Source organism: Quercus suber, unplaced genomic scaffold (genome assembly GCF_002906115.3).
Source record: "Quercus suber isolate HL8 unplaced genomic scaffold, Cork oak 2.0 scaffold_370, whole genome shotgun sequence".
Classification (NCBI taxonomy): Eukaryota; Viridiplantae; Streptophyta; class Magnoliopsida; order Fagales; family Fagaceae; genus Quercus; species Quercus suber.
The window spans coordinates 418,870-431,640 of NW_027069822.1; positions in this window are offsets into that span (position 1 = coordinate 418,870).

Genomic DNA, 12,771 nt, shown 5'->3' on the forward strand with positions numbered 1-12,771 from the left:
ATTGGAAGAATTCTTCCCCAGAAAATTCTTTCAAAATGACTTAGCCGAGGCCGTTCACACAGTCTCTCGTTGCGAAATTCAGGATGAAAGGGAGGATGTTGACCGTGGTGGTCCAAATGAGACTTTTCCATCTATGGAGGAACTCCCATCTCGAGTTGATGAAGTTAAAACCTTTCAATCCTCCATTTCATCAAAAGAAGCACTCACTCAAGCTCTTGAAAAGCCAGAGATATACACTCCTCCTACCAACACGCTTCAACAAACTCAGGAATGTTACGCGTGTTCTCCAGATTTAACTTTCACTGATGAGGATCTGTTGTTAGGCTCTAAGCCCCACAATCGTCCACTTTATGTCTCTGGTTATACTTGTGAACAAAAGATCGATCGTATTCTCATTGACAGAGGTTCAGCTGTTAATATACTACCAAAAATGACGATGAGACGACTTGGTCTTGCTATGGAGGAATTATCGCATAGTCATTTGGTCATTCAAGGTTTTAACCAAAGAGGACAACGCGCAATCGGCATGATACACTTGGAATTAATCATTGGAGAATTGACAAGTAACATTTTGTTCCATGTCATCGATGCCAAGACAACCTACAACATGTTGTTAGGACGTCCATGGATTCATGGAAATGGAATAGTGCCATCAACTTTGCATCAATGTTTCAAGTATCTTTAAGGTGGAATAAAGAAGGTCAATGCCGACTTAAAGCCTTTTGCTGAGACTGAAGCTCATTTTGCTGACACAAAATTTTATGTAGAAGATAACATTGCTAGTGAAGTTCTCCTAGTTGAGATCCCGTCTATGGAAAGCAAGCAGAGTGAAAAGAAGCATGTTAGATTCATCACTGAAAAGGATAATCCTTCCTCAAAGAAAGGTCCAGAATGCGGGAATGATCATTCTAATGAATCTACCAGTAATTTAATAAGAGCTAAAATTTCAACACCTTCCAATAATCATCCATTCCTCCGTTATGTACCATTATCACGCCGCAAGAATGGACCGTCACCATTTGTGGAATGCCTTCAATCTACAAAAGACATAGAAAAGCCTCCTGCAAAGCTTACAATGGAGGATGTAGCCATATTGAAAGAAAATCATGTCATGCCCTTAACTTCATCCACAAATCTTTTGCCCTCAAAGCCCTTAAATGGATTCATGAGGTCTTCACAAAATCTAACAGAGCATGATGTTCTACCAAGTGAGTGGACGAAAGAATGGTTCGACCCAAAGGCATATAGGCTGTTAGCCAAAGCAGGCTACGATTTCTCAAAACAAGACGACTTAGGGAAATTAATTCCAGAAGCCACTGGAGAAAAGATGCATGGCCTTAGCAAGACACAAAGGAAAATGCGGCTTGAAGGGCATAAGATTCCTATCCCAAAGACCAGATTAGGTTATACTCTAGAACAACCAGCCCAGATATGGATCAAGAGGAGAACCAATGCTTCAAGTTCCCAATACATAACAGTGGAGGTCAGCGAAAGTTCGGATCAAAGAAAAGATCACTCTTCATCGTGTGTCTCAGTGTTTGATCGCATCAAGGCCTCATCGTCACAAGTTACAGTGTTCGACAGGTTAAATACAACTTGCTTAACACAAAATCGTGACACTCTTGCTTGTAAATCAGTCTTTGATAGATTGGGGGCAACAAAAAGGCCTGTTGATAGTCAGTCTCAAAATTCAATAAACTTTGAGGTTCAAGGGGAGAAGAAAGCTAATGATGAGATCCGCAGTAGCATTCCTTCATGCATGAAACGTAACTTTACCTTAGATATCAGCACTGAAGGATTGCTCAAAGTCAAAAGACGAACGATTGTACACACAAGTCAGTCATTCACCCACAAAGAGCAAATTGAAGAGGTATCATCCTCGTTTCATATTACAATAGAAGAGGATACACTTTCAGATGCTGAAGCTGAAGAGGTTGATGAAACTCCTCCAGCCTTGGAGGATGGAGGACAAGCTACAATTGATGAACTTAAAGAGGTCAATTTAGGAACTACTGAAGAACCCCGGCCAACTTTCATCAGTACGCTTCTTACCCCTGAAGAAGAAGAAGGGTACCTCAGGCTCCTAGTAGAATACAAAGATGTGTTTGCTTGGACTTACAAGGAAATGCCCGAGCTCAATCCAAGTATTACTTTACACCATTTGGCAGTAAAGAAAGGCGTGCGCCTAGTTAAACAAGCCCAAAGACGCTTTCGGCCAGAACTTATCCCTCAAATAGAAACTGAGGTTAATAAGCTAATCGAGGCGGGCTTCATTCGTGAAGTGCAGTACCCAAAATGGATCGCTAACATCGTGCCTGTCAAAAAGAAGAATGGATAAATCCGGGTGTGCGTTGACTTTCGTGATTTGAACAATGCATGTCCCAAGGATGATTTTCCATTACCCATCACTGAGGTCATGGTTGATGCCACTACTGGTCATGAAGCTTTATCTTTCATGGATGGTTCTTCAGGCTACAACCAAATTCGAATGAATCCTAAGGATGAAGAGCTCACAGCTTTTCGTACCCCTAAGGGCATTTACTTTTACAAAGTGATGCCTTTTGGACTAAAGAACGCTGGTGCTACTTATCAACGGGCTATGCAAAAGATCTTTGATAATGTACTTCACAAATACGTGGAGTGTTATGTCGATGATCTGGTGTTTAAAACAAAAAGGAGGGAAGACCATCTGGTAGATCTGCGATCTGTGTTCAACTGCTTGAGAAAATATCAGCTTAAAATGAACCCATGCAAATGTGCTTTTGGAGTAACATCTGGGAAATTTCTTGGTTTCATTGTGAGGCACCGCGGTATTGAAATTGACCAGTCCAAAATTGAAGCTATCCAGAAAATGCCAGAGCCTAAGAATCTGCGAGAACTTAGAGGCTTGCAAGGAAAACTAGCCTACATACGACGATTTATCTCGAACTTGGCTGGTTGATGTCAACCTTTCAATAGATTGATGAAAAAAGATGTGCACTTTGTATGGGATGAGGCTTGTAGCAATGCTTTTTCGTGCATCAAAAGATACTTGCTTAATCCTCCAATTTTGGGTGCTCCTATTCCAGGAAAGTCTCTAGTGTTGTACATTGCAGCACAAGAAAAGTCTCTGGGTGCTCTTATGGCGCAAGAAAATGAAGAGGGGAAAGAAAAAGCCCTTTATTATCTAAGTCGAACTCTCAATGGGGCTGAATTAAATTATTCTCCTATTGAAAAGATGTGTCTCGCTCTTTTCTTTACTATAGATAAACTAGAGCACTACATGCAAGCATACACGGTTCGTTTGATAGCAAAAGCGGACCCGATTAAGTATGTCCTCTCTAGGCCAGTGGTTTCAGGTCGTATAGCTCGATGGGCAGTCTTGCTACAACAATATAACCTTGCATATGTTCCACAAAAAGCTATCAAAGGACAAGCATTGGCAGATTTCTTAGCTGACCACCCAGTTCCATCTGATTGGGAATTCTCCGATGATTTTCCAGATGAAGACGTGTTTTACATTGAGTAAATGCCACCATGGACGATGTTTTTCGATGGGGCTGCACGTCGAGAAGGAGCGGGGGCAGGTGTAGTTTTTGTTTCTCCACAACGGCAAATACTTCTGTACTCGTTCTCATTAAGCAAACTTTGCTCTAACAACGTAGCCGAATATCAAGCATTGATTATTGGTCTACAAATGGCCATTGAGATGAGCATATCGCAACTTGAGATCTTTGGGGATTCCAAATTAATTATCAACCAAGTCTTGGAGCAGTATGACGTCAAGAAGGAAGACCTCATCCCCTATTGCAAATATGCGAAGAAATTGCTAACAAATTTTGAGGCCATCACATTAGAGCATATACCAAGGAAGGAGAATAGACAGGCCGATGCTTTAGCTAATTTGGCTATTGCCTTGGCATTATCCCAAGAAGAGACCACCAAAGTTGCTATTTCTCAAAGGTGGGTGGTACCTCTCGTGATCGAAGAAGAAGAAGAAGAGCAAGCCAACATCATTTCGGTATGCCTTGTTGAAAAAGAAGATTGGCGACAAGCGATTATTGAATACCTTCAACATGGAAGACTCCCGGATGATAAACGCCACAGGAGTGAAGTTCGGCGAAGGGATGCTCGATTCATTTACTATAAAGACACTCTCTACCGCCGTTCATTTGATGGATTGTTTCTTCGTTGCTTAGGAGAGGAGGAGGCTAAACAAGCCTTAGAGGAGGCTCACTCAGGAATATGCGGCGCACATCAGTCAAGTCCTAAGTTACATTATAGGATCAAACGAATGGGTTACTATTGGCCTACAATGGTGCAAGATTCCATGGAGTGCGCTAAGAAATGTGAAGCTTGTCAGTATCATGCGAACTTCATCCACCAGCCGCCAGAACCTCTACACCCAACTGTAGCTTCTTGGCCTTTTGATGCGTGGGGATTTGATGCAATAGGACCATTACCAAAGTCATCCGGTGGCCATTTATACATCTTGGCTGCAACTGATTACTTTTAAAAATGGGCGGAAGCTGTGCCCCTTAGGGAAGTGAAAAAAGAGACGGTGGTCAATTTCATTCGAACTCATTTGATCTATCGGTATGGTGTCCCGCGGTATATCATAACTGATAATGGAAAGCCGTTCTACAATAGGTTGATGACAGAATTATGCGAGAAGTTTGAGTTTAAACAATACAACTCCTCCATGTACAATGCCCTGGCAAATGGACTAGCTGAAGCATTTAACAAAACACTTGGTAGTTTGTTAAAGAAGGTGGTATCCAAAACAAAGAGGGACTGGCATGAAAGAATCGGAGAAGCATTATGGGCATATCGAACAACATTTCGAACGCCTACTCAAGTAACACCATATTCTCTTATTTATGGAGTGGAAGCCGTCCTTCCTTTGGAACGTCAAATCCCATCATTACGAATTGCCATTCAAGAAGGATTGACTGGAGAAGAAAATGCCAAGCTCAGATTGCAAGAATTAGAGGCACTTGATGAGAAAAGGCTCGAGGCCCAACAACGCCTTGAGTGCTATCAAGCTCGTCTTTCAAGCGCCTTTAATAAAAGAGTTAAACCACGATCATTCCAAGTTGGTGACTTAGTCCTTGCTGTTTGAAGACCTATCATCACAACTTATCGTACAAGCAATAAGTTTACTTCAAAATGGGATGGACCTTATGTTGTGCAAGAAGTCTACACCAATGGAGCTTACAAGTTGATTGATAATGATGGTGTAAGGATCGGCCCCATCAATGGAAGTTCCTCAAACGCTTCTTGCTTGAAAATTGAGGCTTGCTCCTCGGTAAGAGCTTAAATGCCACTGTAACGCTGCAAGAGTACATGATGTCTTTCCATTACTCTGAAAGCGTACAATAAGAAGGAATTAATCCCACTCTATGTCACCAATTGCTAGTGTGGCGTAGTGGTTGGATGCCCAAGTCGCCCTTGAGAGGTCTCGGGTTCGATTAGTGGTGATACCCATTATTACACATTGAGCCCCCCTTTTGGCAAAAAAAAAAAAAAAAAAAAAAACAAAGCAAAACAAAAAAAAAATCTTTTGAACTACGTGATGACTTGATCCATCTCAAGGGTACGTAGGCAACTTAGTATTTTACTAAGTTCAGTCACGCACTAAAAAAAAAGTTATCAAATTATAGGAAAAAAAAAAAAAAAAAAAAAACAAAGAAATCATCCAAAAAGAAAATATCAAAAAAAAAAAAAAAATTCTGTTGAACTACGTGATGACTTGATCCCTTTCCGGGGTACGTAGGCAGCTTAGTACTTGTCACTAAGTTCAGTCACATGAAAAGAAGAAAGATTGCCAATCTGGCTTGAAGAGTTTTGCAACGGTTGTTAATATGCTTTTAAAGGCTCCTTTAGTTGGTAAAACATTGCTTAAAGATAGTCGATTGCTCGATAGGATGATCAAAGACCGTTGTAGTCGAAGATGAAGACTGTAAGGAGTTGACGTTGCTTAGCTTTCCTTGAAATGATGATAAGCATAAGTTGATTCTTGGTTATGGAGCAAAATAAATCTTCAACCTCTTTGCAAGAAATAAAGTCTGCATGGCATTGCTCATTTTCTTTGGACATTCTCCTATGTTTCTGAAGTATACTTTGCATCGCTTATCTCCTGGGGGCATCTTCTTATACCTTGCAAGTCTAAGCTACATTGTCTCTCTTCTAGGTTGAGCCACTTCATAGCTCTGAAATTCGAACCACATCATCTCCCTTCTGAGTGGTGTCATTTTACATCATGTCTTTGAAATTTGGATGATGTCAACTTCCTCCAGAATGATGATAGATTATATATCTGAAGTCGGTGTTGCATCATCTCTCCTCTATGGGCATGTTCATGCAGTGTCGAATTCTTGGTGGCATGTTCTAACATCTTCAAAGTATTGGCATCATTCTTTCCCTCATCTTCAAGGTTTTGTTGGCCTTTCCTTGCATCTTCAACGTCTTGTTGGCATCTTTGAAATCTTGATGTCTAGCTACAGTGCTATGCACCTCGATGTCTGAGCTATGTTGCCTCTAAAAATTGATGCTGTTTTAGCTTTATTATAAAGGCAAATATGGGTGCAACTTCAAATGCGAGTGCAAGTGCTAATGTGGAGTGTTGTCGTGGCTTCATGACAAAGATGAACATTGGCACAGCTTCGGTGCGAATGAAGTGTTGTCGTGACTTCATAGCAAAGATGGAGGTTGGCACGGCTTCATGGCTGAGATGAGTGTTGACATGGCAAAGATGGAGGTTGACACGGCTTCAGTGCAAATGGTGGTGCGACTTCATGACATATGTAAGTGCAAATATTGCTTCATGGCAAAAATGAATGTTGGCATGGCTTCAGTACAAAGACAAATGCTGGCATATCTTCATGGTAAAGACTCTTGATGTGGCTATGTTGCAAAAACTCATGAGATGGCTGCGTTGAAAAGACAAGTGTTGGTGCGGCTTAATTGCCAAAGAAAGCATGCTGCATGACAAAAACAAGCAACAACAAAAAAACTTGTTAGAAGAAAATCTCACAGCACGTCTAAATAAATTAAAAAAAAAAAAATCAGAGAAAGAGAGAGCTTCAATTGTAATCTCTAGCCTGTTAAAAAAAAAAAAAAAGTTAGTACAAATTGAGTATGTTAAAAAAAAAAAGGGAAAAGAAAAAGAAGAGAAGGCATAATTTCTCTACACTTTAGAGTATTATGTTACTCACAGAAACTCTGCTTGTGTAATTTAGTTCATGCCCGGATGGCCTTATATAGAGAGGTTTGTGGAGTTCAAAGTCAGACTTTGCAACTCATGCACTCATAGTCAAAGAAAACTGCACCAACCTTGAATGCAGAAGCAATTGTAGATTAACCATTGTCAAACAATGTCAGGATGGCCACCGCCAAAGCAGACGAAAATGGCAACAATTTCTGCAATGCTAGCCGTCTCCTCTTCTAGATTTCTAAAACTTCTGACAGGATTTCACAAAATTCAACTCACAGAAGTCTTCTACAACCTTCAACATGCCTAAACTGAAAAATCCATGTTTAGATGGTTGGCCACCAGCCGCCAAAAAAACTCCCAACGTCCCGCAAGTTTCTCATTTAAATCTGCACAAATTCGAGGAAGTTTTTACAAAACCAATGACACCACTAGATCCATTGGCCCTCGATCTACAAAACCCAGAAAGATCATCAACAGCGGAGCTACCACGCGCCACCACAAGCTCGCGGTAACCAATTGTTTAATTTCTCAAAACTGTAAAAAACTGTTCACAATTTCAGAAAACAGACAATACCAGCAGATTCTACGGCCTCAGATCTGCAAAACCCAAAAATTTCAGGCCCAAACGATGGGCCACGCGCCGCCACGCGCCACCAGAATGTTCGGCTCTCACTCATGCGCCGCCACGCGCCACTCCTGCCTTCTACGCGCTCCCACGCACCGGGAGCGTCTCACGCGCTTGCATGCGCCTAGCGCGTACACGCGCTACGCGCTGATGCGCCCTTAGCCCTATGACGTCATGGATGACGTCATCATCCACTGACTTGAACCGGTTTGACCCGAAAATCTGACCCGGTCCGAACTGCCTTTAAAAAAAAAAAAAAACAGAGATAAAAAAAAAAAAACCTTGACCAAGTTTGACCTTTGACTTTGACCAAAAAGTCAAAATTTTCAAAAGGGGCCTGTCCCACTCTGTTTTTCGAGTACATTCCGATTTTCAGATCCGTTTCTTCATTCGAAACTCAGAAATTGTGCAAACGTCCAATTTCCAAAAAGTTGACTTTTGTGCAAATGTTGACCGAAAGTCAAAATTTTTAAGATGGACCTATCTTGCTCAATTTTTCGCGTACATTCCAATTTTGGAGTCCGTTCCATCATTTGAGACTCGAAAATTGCACAAATAACTCAATTCCAAGATAGTTGTCTTTTGTGTTGAAATCAACCCAAAGCCAAGATTTTCGAGCCAGACTTGTCTTGCATAGTTTTTCGAGACTTGGAAATCACCAATCTAACTCACATCTCCGAAACACTAACAATGTCCAAAACTAAAGCTCTCAATATCAAAATTTGAGATTCATCCACTTGGTCTAGACCTTCTCAAGGTTATTCTCCAGACTCCATCAGGGCTTCCCTTTCAAAGTACAGATGGACTCTCACAAGTATGTCTCGAACTTGAAATTACATCGGGTCACCCGTCCAACCTACCATTCTCCTTTCGGTGCCAAACATTCCCACCTACCATTCTTTATCTCTCTCACCTACCATTCTCGTTCTCTTCCGGTCTCCAACCTACCATTCTCATCCACCGGTCTCACCAAAAATTCACATCCGCCATTCTCAACTATCCATCCACCATTCTTCGTCTCTCCACTATAAATAGAAGGGCCGGATTCATCAAAAACTCATTCAGAAAAACACACTGAGTCATGAAATGAAGATTTGCTTCTTTCAAATTTCCAAGTCCTCCTTCTCACAACCATTTCTCACTATGGCTTCATCATTCTCAACACTTAGCAACCAATATTGCTTCATAATCAGTTTGAAATCAACCCTCTCATGGTTCGGTAGAAACCCTCTTCACAACATCATTGTAGTTTTGAGAGCTAAAAAAATTTTGTTTCTCCACTTAACGACCACCTTTGTCCATAAAATTATTCATAACAAGGCTTGTATCGACCTTTCATGCTTTTGTGGATTTGGTTGGCTAGGAGATCCAAGTCCAGTAGAGACACCTATTCCTAACCTCAGGTCTCCTGTAGTCTTTCTCCAATTGCTTGGTCTTCCAGCAAAAGCAGTGGTTTGGAACAAACAGCAACTTGGCTGGTTTCTAAGACCAGAATCACAAGTTAGCTCCATCTTTCATTTTTCTGTGCTTTTCCAGCAAGTAGCAATAAGTGAAGATGGTAAAAAGTGTTGGGGTATCCTACAAATTGTCTTCCACCCAACATTTGAGGCAACCTTCAAGGCACCAACTCATCAGAGTTCAGCCTTTCGAGCCGGTAAATGGTTACCAGAGCCTTATTCCATGTTCCCACCACTATGGGATTCAAAGGTCATCATTGCTGGTACCTCAAAACACATTTTCTGGAATTACTCCAACTTAAAGCTAGCTTGAAGTATTTCAGAAGGTACTCTTCTAAAATTACTTCAACTTAATGTCTGTCGGTTTGGTCCCATTACACACGCACATTCAATTACTTACTGTCAGACCCCAAGCAATATACAGGGCCAGCACCATGGTGGTGTGTGTTTCACCCATTCGCTTTGCTTCATCCCCGTCTTCTTCACCACCAACACCATCATCCCCAAAATCCATAAGCTTCTGAAATTACCTCAACTTAACTTAAGTGAAACAATTACACATGTGCATTCAATCACTTTCCCACATGGCCTCACCATAATCCGAAGTACACTCTTCTGAGATAACTTCACCAGCGGTTCTTAAAAACACGAGGCTAGCCCCATGATTCTGTATGTTGTACCTAGCCACCATCCTCGCATCTTCCCCATCTTCTACACCCTGTAATCGCCGCCAACGATCCAAAAACACTCTTCTGAAATTGCTTCAACTTAACCTCTGCTAAGAAGGCTTGGTCATGCAAGTACATTCAAATACTCGCAGACCTCTTTTCGGTCTCATCAAAACCTTTCATATGGGTGGGTCTACTCCTCGGAAATTATCTCATCCTGCTGAAAGCTCCACCACCTTCAATTACTTCATTTGAAGAACCAAGTGTAAAAGTCTGTTTTCGAAACTCATTCTCACACCACACTCTGAAACTGTGTGCGTGAGCGAGTCTCGAAGGGGCATTTGTAGAGAGGGAAAATTCCCGACCTATCACATGCTAACATGTCACACTTCCAAATCCACAAAATACAGCCAATTACAAAGTGCCACATACTGCTGCTAGGTTTTACTATTACTGTTCAGAAGCCAACAGAAATTTGCCAAGTGTCATGTAAGAACCAATCATGCATCGGCTCGTGTAAGCGATGACCCAAGCACAATCTCGCATGTGTAAGCGATGACCCAAGCAACCTTGCACGTGTAAGCGATGACCCAAGCGACCTCGCACGTGTAAGCAATGACACAAGCGGACCAATCAGATTGTGACATGTGTCACCAATCAGACTCCGCCACGTGTCGCTCATCCACCCCAAAACTCCTATAAATAGAAGCCTTCCTGAGACATTTAGGGGGACATCAAGCCATCTGAAGCACAAGCAGCATCGGGGAAGATTCAAAAGTCCAGAAGCTCTGCCGGAACCAAGCTCTAAAGCCTCCAAGAACTTCAAGAACTTCAACTTTTGAATAAGAAGAACATTCAAAGAGAAATCATCAAAATCATCCGCCTAGATCCAAAAGTCTACGAGAATCAAGCCTAAAGTGTCCGAAAACATCAACAAACCACAAATCGGTGAAGCTCTACGGATTTAAGCCTCTAAAGCCCCGAAGAACTTCCACCACAAATTCAAGAACACACGAAGAACACGAAGAACGGGAAGAACAAAGGATTTCTAACAAGCTCATAGCCAGAAATTCATTGTAATTCCGTTTTAGCAATCTTCGATCCATCCCTCAACCAAATTGAAGGATATTTTGTGTTCAAGTCACAATCACATTACCACAAATCCAAATCAATAAGTCTTGCAAGGAGATCGAATCAGAGGATCACTCTTTTGTAAACACAGAGAATTATACCACAATCATCAATACAAATTCGCATTTGTGCAACTATTTTACTTGTTTGATTTATTTTGAACTAAGAAATTTAGTCGTCTACATATATATATATATATATAATATGAAAATTGTAACTTTATTAATACGAATATAAAAACATTACATCTTGAGTCAAAGCGGACTTAATGAATGAAAGATTTTTCCTCTATCCATGTTACATAATTGCTAATATTTTTGGTATGCTGAGCTAACAAATAAGTAAGGCGATTGCCTTGTCTTTTAATATGTGTAACTAGAACCAAGCAAGAGTCTCTAAACTTGTGTTAAATCCTATCAATTGTATTAACAATCGTAGTTGCATTACTGGAATCATTTAAGGCGTTAAAAACAATCTTTGAATCACATTCACACGGCGCAATCAAATTGATACGTACACCTTTAAACAAAAATCTTCAAATAATCCATATAAAGTAATTTCATCCCATATTATTATTGAGACAATAATGGAGACCTAACTTATCTTTAACTTAGGGTACGTACGTGGCTATATATAAGCCATTTGCATTTTTGTATGAAATAGGTATCGCATAATTCTTGATTCCTCGTACTGTAGAGTGTAAACTTTGTCAGTGCCTTAAAAGAATATAATACCCGAAAATGTTGAGAAACACAAAATGTTTGGCACTTCTTTACCAAGCATAATTGAGTCAACACATTTAATGGTATTTACTGTATATTTGTCGTATTAATATCAAAAGGCTAGCAAGATCCAATTGTCAAATACTTGAGGTACCTTCAAATAAAATACTTGAGAGGTACTCTTCAAATAGTAGAAATTTGGAATGAAACTTAAAATAAGGTACAATATTAGGTGTGTAGTGGAGTGTTTAACACCTTTCTCGTATGTAATTGAATTTTTGAGTCCACATCTTTAGTTCAAGACTACATTTATCTTCCTTCTTAGTTTGGAAAATTTTCTTGTCAAAAAAATAGTAAATCTCACAACAACCGTTAGAGTTTAGTTCAAGACATGTGCTACAATTATTGATCTATTAAATTGGGAAATTTCATAAACAACACTTATCGTCTCAAAGAGTGACTTAATTCGGGCCTTAACTCCACCACCTTTTATTAATAAACTTATTTGATGCAAATAAAAAGAAAGTTCAGGTAATATTTCTCATTTTTATTTTCAATATCTATACAATACTTAAGATCAATTTGTACAATAACATGAGCATATGACACATGTAAATATTATGCGGTATTTTAATGTTAGAAAACCGATAAGCATATCTATTATATTTTATTTTATATATCTGAATAGGTTGTGTAGTAATTATTTGTAAAAAATCCACTTTTAATTCTTGTATAATGTTTTTTAGTAATTAGATAAACCTTAAGTACAACTTATCAGGTTTTGTCAAACTCATAAAATGAATAAATTATAAAAAATTTTGAACTATTTAGTAGCTTTTTTTTGTTTTTTATTTAAAAAAAAAAAACATATATAGTAACTGATGATGCACAGAATATCATTAGGTTGAGTGCTCTAGGCTTCAATGGACTTGAGGTTGTTTAGAAGGCCTAAAAAAAGTACAAGATCAAAGAT